We start from the raw sequence: 8560 nt of genomic DNA, 5'->3' as shown, positions 1-8560 counted from the left end.
TTCGGCTCACGTGTTTTGCCTCTAGGCCTGAAGTAATAGGGTTTCGTTATGCACGTGGTTTTGGAAGGCACTGTAGGACAAACGTTTCCATACACGATTTTCTCTTTTCAGTTGACGTAAAAAAAAAAACGTAACTGCTGCTATCATGTATTAGTTTTTCATTCCGTACAAGACTGCGGTGGCGCCACAATCAACCCATTATTCGACACGTTTCGGCTCACGTGTTTTGCCTCTAGGCCTGAAGTAATAGGGTTTCGTTATGCACGTGGTTTTGGAAGGCACTGTAGGACAAACGTTTCCATACACGATTTTCTCTTTTCAGTTGACGTAAAAAAAAAAAATGTAACTGCTGCTATCATGTATTAGTTTTTCATTCCGTACAAGACTGCGGTGGCGCCACAATCAACCCATTATTCGACACGTTTCGAATCACGTGTTTTGCCTCTAGGCCTGAAGTAATAGGGTTTCGTTATGCACGTGGTTTTGGAAGGCACTGTAGGACAAACGTTTCCATACACGATTTTCTCTTTTCAGCTGACGTAAAAAAAAAAAACGTAACTGCTGCTATCATGTATTAGTTTTTCATTCCGTACAAGACTGCGGTGGCGCCACAATCAACCCATTATTCGACACGTTTCGGCTCACGTGTTTTGCCTCTAGGCTTGAAGTAATAGGGTTTCGTTATGCACGTGGTTTTGGAAGGCACTGTAGGACAAACGTTTCCATACACGATTTTCTCTTTTCAACTGACGTAAAAAAAAAAACCGTAACTGCTGCTATCATGTATTAGTTTTTCATTCCGTACAAGACTGCGGTGGCGCCACAATCAACCCATTATTCGACACGTTTCGGCTCACGTGTTTTGCCTCTAGGCCTGAAGTAATAGGGTTTCGTTATGCACGTGGTTTTGGAAGGCACTGTAGGACAAACGTTTCCATACACGATTTTCTCTTTTCAGTTGACGTAAAAAAAAAAAAACGTAACTGCTGCTATCATGTATTAGTTTTTCATTCCGTACAAGACTGCGGTGGCGCCACAATCAACCCATTATTCGACACGTTTCGGCTCACGTGTTTTGCCTCTAGGCCTGAAGTAATAGGGTTTCGTTATGCACGTGGTTTTGGAAGGCACTGTAGGACAAACGTTTCCATACACGATTTTCTCTTTTCAGTTGACGTAAAAAAAAAAAAAACGTAACTGCTGCTATCATGTATTAGTTTTTCATTCCGTACAAGACTGCGGTGGCGCCACAATCAACCCATTATTCGACACGTTTCGGCTCACGTGTTTTGCCTCTAGGCCTGAAGTAATAGGGTTTCGTTATGCACGTGGTTTTGGAAGGAACTGTAGGACAAACGTTTCCATACACGATTTTCTCTTTTCAGCTGACGTAAAAAAAAAAAGAAACGTAACATCTGCTATCATGTATTAGTTTTTCATTCCGTACAAGACTGCGGTGGCGCCACAATCAACCCATTATTCGACACGTTTCGGCTCACGTGTTTTGCCTCTAGGCCTGAAGTAATAGGGTTTCGTTATGCACGTGGTTTTGGAAGGCACTGTAGGACAAACGTTTCCATACACGATTTTCTCTTTTCAGCTGACGTAAAAAAAAAAAAAAACGTAACTGCTGCTATCATGTATTAGTTTTTCATTCCGTACAAGACTGCGGTGGCGCCACAATCAACCCGTTATTCGACACGTTTCGGCTCACGTGTTTTGCCTCTAGGCCTGAAGTAATAGGGTTTCGTTATGCACGTGGTTTTGGAAGGCTCTGTAGGACAAACGTTTCCATACACGATTTTCTCTTTTCAGCTGACGTAAAAAAAAAAAAACGTAACTGCTGCTATCATGTATTAGTTTTTCATTCCGTACAAGACTGCGGTGGCGCCACAATCAACCCATTATTCGACACGTTTCGGCTCACGTGTTTTGCCTCTAGGCCTGAAGTAATAGGGTTTCGTTATGCACGTGGTTTTGGAAGGCACTGTAGGACAAACGTTTCCATACACGATTTTCTCTTTTCAGCTGACGTAAAAAAAAAAACGTAACTGCTGCTATCATGTATTAGTTTTTCATTCCGTACAAGACTGCGGTGGCGCCACAATCAACCCATTATTCGACACGTTTCGGCTCACGTGTTTTATACGTGTTTTGCCTCTAGGCCTGAAGTAATAGGGTTTCGTTATGCACGTGGTTTTGGAAGGCACTGTAGGACAAACGTTTCCATACACGATTTTCTCTTTTCAGCTGACGTAAAAAAAAAAAAACGTAACTGCTGCTATCATGTATTAGTTTTTCATTCCGTACAAGACTGCGGTGGCGCCACAATCAACCCATTATTCGACACGTTTCGGCTCACGTGTTTTGCCTCTAGGCCTGAAGTAATAGGGTTTCGTTATGCACGTGGTTTTGGAAGGCACTGTAGGACAAACGTTTCCATACACGATTTTCTCTTTTCAGCTGACGTAAAAAAAAAAACGTAACTGCTGCTATCATGTATTAGTTTTTCATTCCGTACAAGACTGCGGTGGCGCCACAATCAACCCATTATTCGACACGTTTCGGCTCACGTGTTTTGCCTCTAGGCCTGAAGTAATAGGGTTTCGTTATGCACGTGGTTTTGGAAGGCACTGTAGGACAAACGTTTCCATACACGATTTTCTCTTTTCAGCTGACGTAAAAAAAAAAAAAACGTAACTGCTGCTATCATGTATTAGTTTTTCATTCGGTACAAGACTGCGGTGGCGCCACAATCAACCCATTATTCGACACGTTTCGGCCACTGATCTCTATGTATAAAGGCTGGATGGCGCATGGGAGAGGGGCTCGCGGGGGAGAGGCGTGCATTCGGGCCGCCATGTTGGGAGGCCCTAAAGCGCAGTGTGCGCCCATAGAAAACAATGGGAGGCAACGGAGATTGTGAGTATTTATAGCGCTGCAGGCGTTGATCGTTGCTTGTCATCACACAATTTTGTAAGGTGCCAGTATACTGATGTATCCTAACAGTGTTTCACAGGTGTCCTGCCGTTCGATTCTTAATTACGTTATGTTTTGCATTCCGAAACTAGACCGTCACAGCAATGCAGCGCTGGGGATTGTACTACAGTACGTTTCCCAGCCAATATTTCAACAAGAAACGATGTGAGATTAACAACCACCATGTATGTAATATCCCGTGCTGCGTTCTGGACAAAAATTGTTCCATAAAGAACGGTCCGGGAAAGGATATACTCGCATATGGCAGAAAGAGATCGTTCTGTAGAATCACAGCCGTTGTTTTAGCCGTGTATCGGTTTCGTATGATTTATATCAAGCACCGCCGCAGAAAGTGTCTTTTAGTGAACGACTGCGGTGCTTTGCCTCGCAAATATGGACACACCGAAGCAGCCCAAATACGTTGTGAGCGTGATTTAATTGCTTTACGCAATTAGAACACGCTCGTTAGGACAGTTAATGAGGTAGTAATGTAAGCTTAATCAATTAAGTTACTTAAAAGTGGTAACACCTCCTTGAGACACAAGATTTACCTCTTTTTGAAGTACAGCCCTTCTATGTTTGTTTGTTTCTTCCTTCATTTGTTCTGATTATTTGCAGGCGCGGTTGTGCCAAACTGAATGTCCTTCTCGGGTACTCACATGCTTTTGCTGAATACAACTGCAGCGTGAGCAAAGCTGCTTAGGAACGGGGCCTGCTATCCAGTGCTGACTTTGTCATGCTTGTTATGTGGAGCACGTTCGAAAAAATGCAGCTGCACATCTGAAACTCCAATGAGTATCATCGTCATCTAAAAGAGAGCGCCGTAGCACCGTTGTGAGACCAGACACGCTTTCTGAATATCTTCTATGGCACCTTCCGCAGTTTGCACAATTTTGTTCAGCATCGAAGTCTCTCACAGGAACCACTTTGCATTAACTGTGACTCCCATCTTACATTTTGATGTGCAAGGGCCTTCTTGCACTACACACGTATGGTCTGCAACAGGATAATTGCAGCAGGACGATTTGGAGCTTGAAACAGTTGTGATTTTGTAATTTTGGCCCTCGTGTACACCGTCTGTGAAACGTAAACAAAAAAAATCTAACACGATATGCTTTTGTAAAGAAGGTCACTGATGGTGAGTAAAGAGAATATACAAGTTCAAGTTTATTCAACATTTTATATCATACATTATATTATTCAACATTTTATATCATACATTATATTATTCAACATTTTATATCAAGTTTATACAACATCAAGTTTATTCAAGTTATTTCTTGCACTTATGCGTTTCAGGATACAATGAACGTGCAGGGAGGTCACAAAAGACTACATTTATTGTTTTATGACCTTGCTACAATGACAATATATATTTTAGGAATGACAATGGACAGGTACTCTCTCTAAATTTGTAGCACTCAATTTTAGGTTAGAATGAGCAATGAATAGCAACTTCCCTCCTGGTATTTTCTTATATATGATGAATTTTGAATGTAATGTGATCAAATATGTGTTAATATAGTAATATATATAAGAATATAATATGTGATAAATGAATGTGATCAACAGTAGATGTAAACAACACCAGTAGCCAGAGAAGTGCATTCTCAAGAAATAATTTTCTTCTTATAGCATATATGTGCATGCCTATTAACTGAAACAATTATCACGGTTCTCACGGTTTTAATTTCTGAGAGTGTACTGTAGAGACGGCTTAGATCTACAACAGTTAATACAAGGTATTATATACTGTGAATCCCATGTTAAAAATTCCATGTGACACATACTTTTTGGAGGTGCTGTGGTAATCAAAGTTTGCGGGCATTACGCAGGTTCTGCACCCATTTCTTGAGTATGTCGAGGCAGCTGTGAAGTAACCTGCATTGATGATGATTATTCCAATTTTTATGGTGCATCGACAACAAAGGAAATAATACATCAGAACATTGGTTTGGGTGCAACCAGTTAAAAATGAATATGTTTTTAATAAATGCATTGGACAAATGTTAAAACATCAGTTTAAAACATGGTTTACAATCCCTGTATCTTCTAAAAATTAAAACGATGAAAAACTATTCTAAAAAGAATATGGGGAACTCTTCTAAAAAGAATTATAATTATTATATTGCTGGGTGAAGGAGCCTAAAGTGTAAGGTGTGTTTCTGATGTGAACATGTAAGAAAATATGCAAAACTGAGAGAGGCTAACCACAGTGCGTGCACTGAGGTTGTTCCTTCCTGTAAAGTAGAAACCAGTGGATGAGGAACGTGATACTTACATGTACACCCAGCCGTATCACACTACACAGATTATTCACTGGGTAGCCCTCATGACGAAACCTGTATTGAGAGACCACCCTTAAAAACTGCTTCAAATAGCACGACACGCTACAAATTATTACTATCGTAACAAGCTGACGATACAGCTCAGACAAAGGCGTTATTCAAGTCGCGCCACACCACCGTTACGTAGGATTCTTTGTCACAAATCAAACCAAGGCACAAAACAATACCAATACATGAAAAAAGGTGACAATCGTGGTCTCATTATGACGTAATACCGAACTTGTGCGCGAAGGTAATTCAAAGAAATGAATGTGGCACTTGCTTCCGCAGAGAACACCGTGTACCATGCTAGCAATGCATGCAAAAAAGCGCTCGAGTGCTCGCACATATATTGATGACAACACTACCTGTGTAGTGTAACGTGTTCTTTCAAGCATATTATGCACTCAAACTGTATTTGCCGCCGGGTAAAATGCAAGTGTGCTCGAGTGAACGTCGGAAGAGCGATCAAGCAACCTGCATCCAGTGCTCGTTTTGGGCAAAAAAACACTTCATAATGGTCAACTAAATATACAGAATGAACGCCTATTTATTCCTCGAAAAAGAGTGACTCACCTGTATAAATTTAGGCCCTGTAACCTTGCCAGTACGGTTGGTACGACCGTAATTGCAAGAAGTTGCCATGATCGCTGCGGCGACTGTTGTGAGCACCGTAAGATGGCGGCCGGTTTCTTCACGCTCGCGCTCCCTATCCGCGATCCAGCCTTTTACAATCGAGATCAGTGGTTTCGGCTCACGTGTTTTGCCTCTAGGCATGAAGTAATAGGGTTTCGTTATGCACGTGGTTTTGGAAGGCACTGTAGGACAAACATACACGATTTTCTCTTTTCAGCTGACGTAAAAAAAAAAAAAATCGTAACTGCTGCTATCATGTATTAGTTTTTCATTCGGTACAAGACTGCGGTGGCGCCACAATCAACCCATTATTCGACACGTTTCGGCTCACGTGTTTTGCCTCTAGGCATGAAGTAATAGGGTTTCGTTATGCACGTGGTTTTGGAAGGCACTGTAGGACAAACATACACGATTTTCTCTTTTCAGCTGACGTAAAAAAAAAAAAAAAACGTAACTGCTGCTATCATGTATTAGTTTTTCATTCGGTACAAGACTGCGGTGGCGCCACAATCAACCCATTATTCGACACGTTTCGGCTCACGTGTTTTGCCTCTAGGCATGAAGTAATAGGGTTTCGTTATGCACGTGGTTTTGGAAGGCACTGTAGGACAAACGTTTCCATACACGATTTTCTCTTTTCAGCTGACGTAAAAAAAAAAAAAAAACGTAACTGCTGCTATCATGTATTAGTTTTTCATTCCGTACAAGACTGCGGTGGCGCCACAATCAACCCATTATTCGACACGTTTCGGCTCACGTGTTTTGCCTCTAGGCCTGAAGTAATAGGGTTTCGTTATGCACGTGGTTTTGGAAGGCACTGTAGGACAAACGTTTCCATACACGATTTTCTCTTTTCAGCTGACGTAAAAAAAAAAAAAAAACGTAACTGCTGCTATCACGTATTAGTTTTTCATTCCGTACAAGACTGCGGTGGCGCCACAATCAACCCATTATTCGACACGTTTCGGCTCACGTGTTTTGCCTCTAGGCCTGAAGTAATAGGGTTTCGTTATGCACGTGGTTTTGGAAGGCACTGTAGGACAAACGTTTCCATACACGATTTTCTCTTTTCAGCTGACGTAAAAAAAAAAAACGTAACTGCTGCTATCATGTATTAGTTTTTCATTCGGTACAAGACTGCGGTGGCGCCACAATCAACCCATTATTCGACACGTTTCGGCTCACGTGTTTTGCCTCTAGGCATGAAGTAATAGGGTTTCGTTATGCACGTGGTTTTGGAAGGCACTGTAGGACAAACGTTTCCATACACGATTTTCTCTTTTCAGCTGACGTAAAAAAAAAAAAAAAAACGTAACTGCTGCTATCATGTATTAGTTTTTCATTCCGTACAAGACTGCGGTGGCGCCACAATCAACCCATTATTCGACACGTTTCGGCTCACGTGTTTTGCCTCTAGGCCTGAAGTAATAGGGTTTCGTTATGCACGTGGTTTTGGAAGGCACTGTAGGACAAACGTTTCCATACACGATTTTCTCTTTTCAGCTGACGTAAAAAAAAAAAAACGTAACTGCTGCTATCATGTATTAGTTTTTCATTCGGTACAAGACTGCGGTGGCGCCACAATCAACCCATTATTCGACACGTTTCGGCTCACGTGTTTTGCCTCTAGGCATGAAGTAATAGGGTTTCGTTATGCACGTGGTTTTGGAAGGCACTGTAGGACAAACGTTTCCATACACGATTTTCTCTTTTCAGCTGACGTAAAAAAAAAAAAAAAACGTAACTGCTGCTATCATGTATTAGTTTTTCATTCCGTACAAGACTGCGGTGGCGCCACAATCAACCCATTATTCGACACGTTTCGGCTCACGTGTTTTGCCTCTAGGCCTGAAGTAATAGGGTTTCGTTATGCACGTGGTTTTGGAAGGCACTGTAGGACAAACGTTTCCATACACGATTTTCTCTTTTCAGCTGACGTAAAAAAAAAAAAAACGTAACTGCTGCTATCATGTATTAGTTTTTCATTCGGTACAAGACTGCGGTGGCGCCACAATCAACCCATTATTCGACACGTTTCGGCTCACGTGTTTTGCCTCTAGGCATGAAGTAATAGGGTTTCGTTATGCACGTGGTTTTGGAAGGCACTGTAGGACAAACATACACGATTTTCTCTTTTCAGCTGACGTAAAAAAAAAAAAAACGTAACTGCTGCTATCATGTATTAGTTTTTCATTCGGTACAAGACTGCGGTGGCGCCACAATCAACCCATTATTCGACACGTTTCGGCTCACGTGTTTTGCCTCTAGGCATGAAGTAATAGGGTTTCGTTATGCACGTGGTTTTGGAAGGCACTGTAGGACAAACGTTTCCATACACGATTTTCTCTTTTCAGCTGACGTAAAAAAAAAAAAAACGTAACTGCTGCTATCATGTATTAGTGTTTCATTCCGTACAAGACTGCGGTGGCGCCACAATCAACCCATTATTCGACACGTTTCGGCTCACGTGTTTTGCCTCTAGGCCTGAAGTAATAGGGTTTCGTTATGCACGTGGTTTTGGAAGGCACTGTAGGACAAACGTTTCCATACACGATTTTCTCTTTTCAGCTGACGTAAAAAAAAAAAAAAACGTAACTGCTGCTATCATGTATTAGTTT

The 8560-nt window shown here is 41.6% G+C and overlaps 1 long non-coding RNA gene across 1 annotated transcript; it reads right to left on the bottom strand.

Annotated features, from left to right (window-relative positions):
• Positions 1-4524: 4524 nt before the first annotated feature.
• Positions 4525-5984, bottom strand: LOC135397786 (uncharacterized). The gene is made up of 3 exons (XR_010423751.1): positions 5883-5984; positions 5261-5321; positions 4525-4860 (listed from the first exon to the last, which is right to left on the bottom strand). It is a non-coding gene; the product is annotated as an uncharacterized LOC135397786 (long non-coding RNA).
• Between the last annotated feature and the right edge of the window lie 2576 nt (positions 5985-8560).

Source organism: Ornithodoros turicata, chromosome 6, assembly GCF_037126465.1.
Source record: "Ornithodoros turicata isolate Travis chromosome 6, ASM3712646v1, whole genome shotgun sequence".
Taxonomy (NCBI): domain Eukaryota; kingdom Metazoa; phylum Arthropoda; class Arachnida; order Ixodida; family Argasidae; genus Ornithodoros; species Ornithodoros turicata.
The sequence above is the reverse complement of the archived record's forward strand: the minus strand, read 5'-3'. Positions and strand labels throughout refer to the sequence as shown.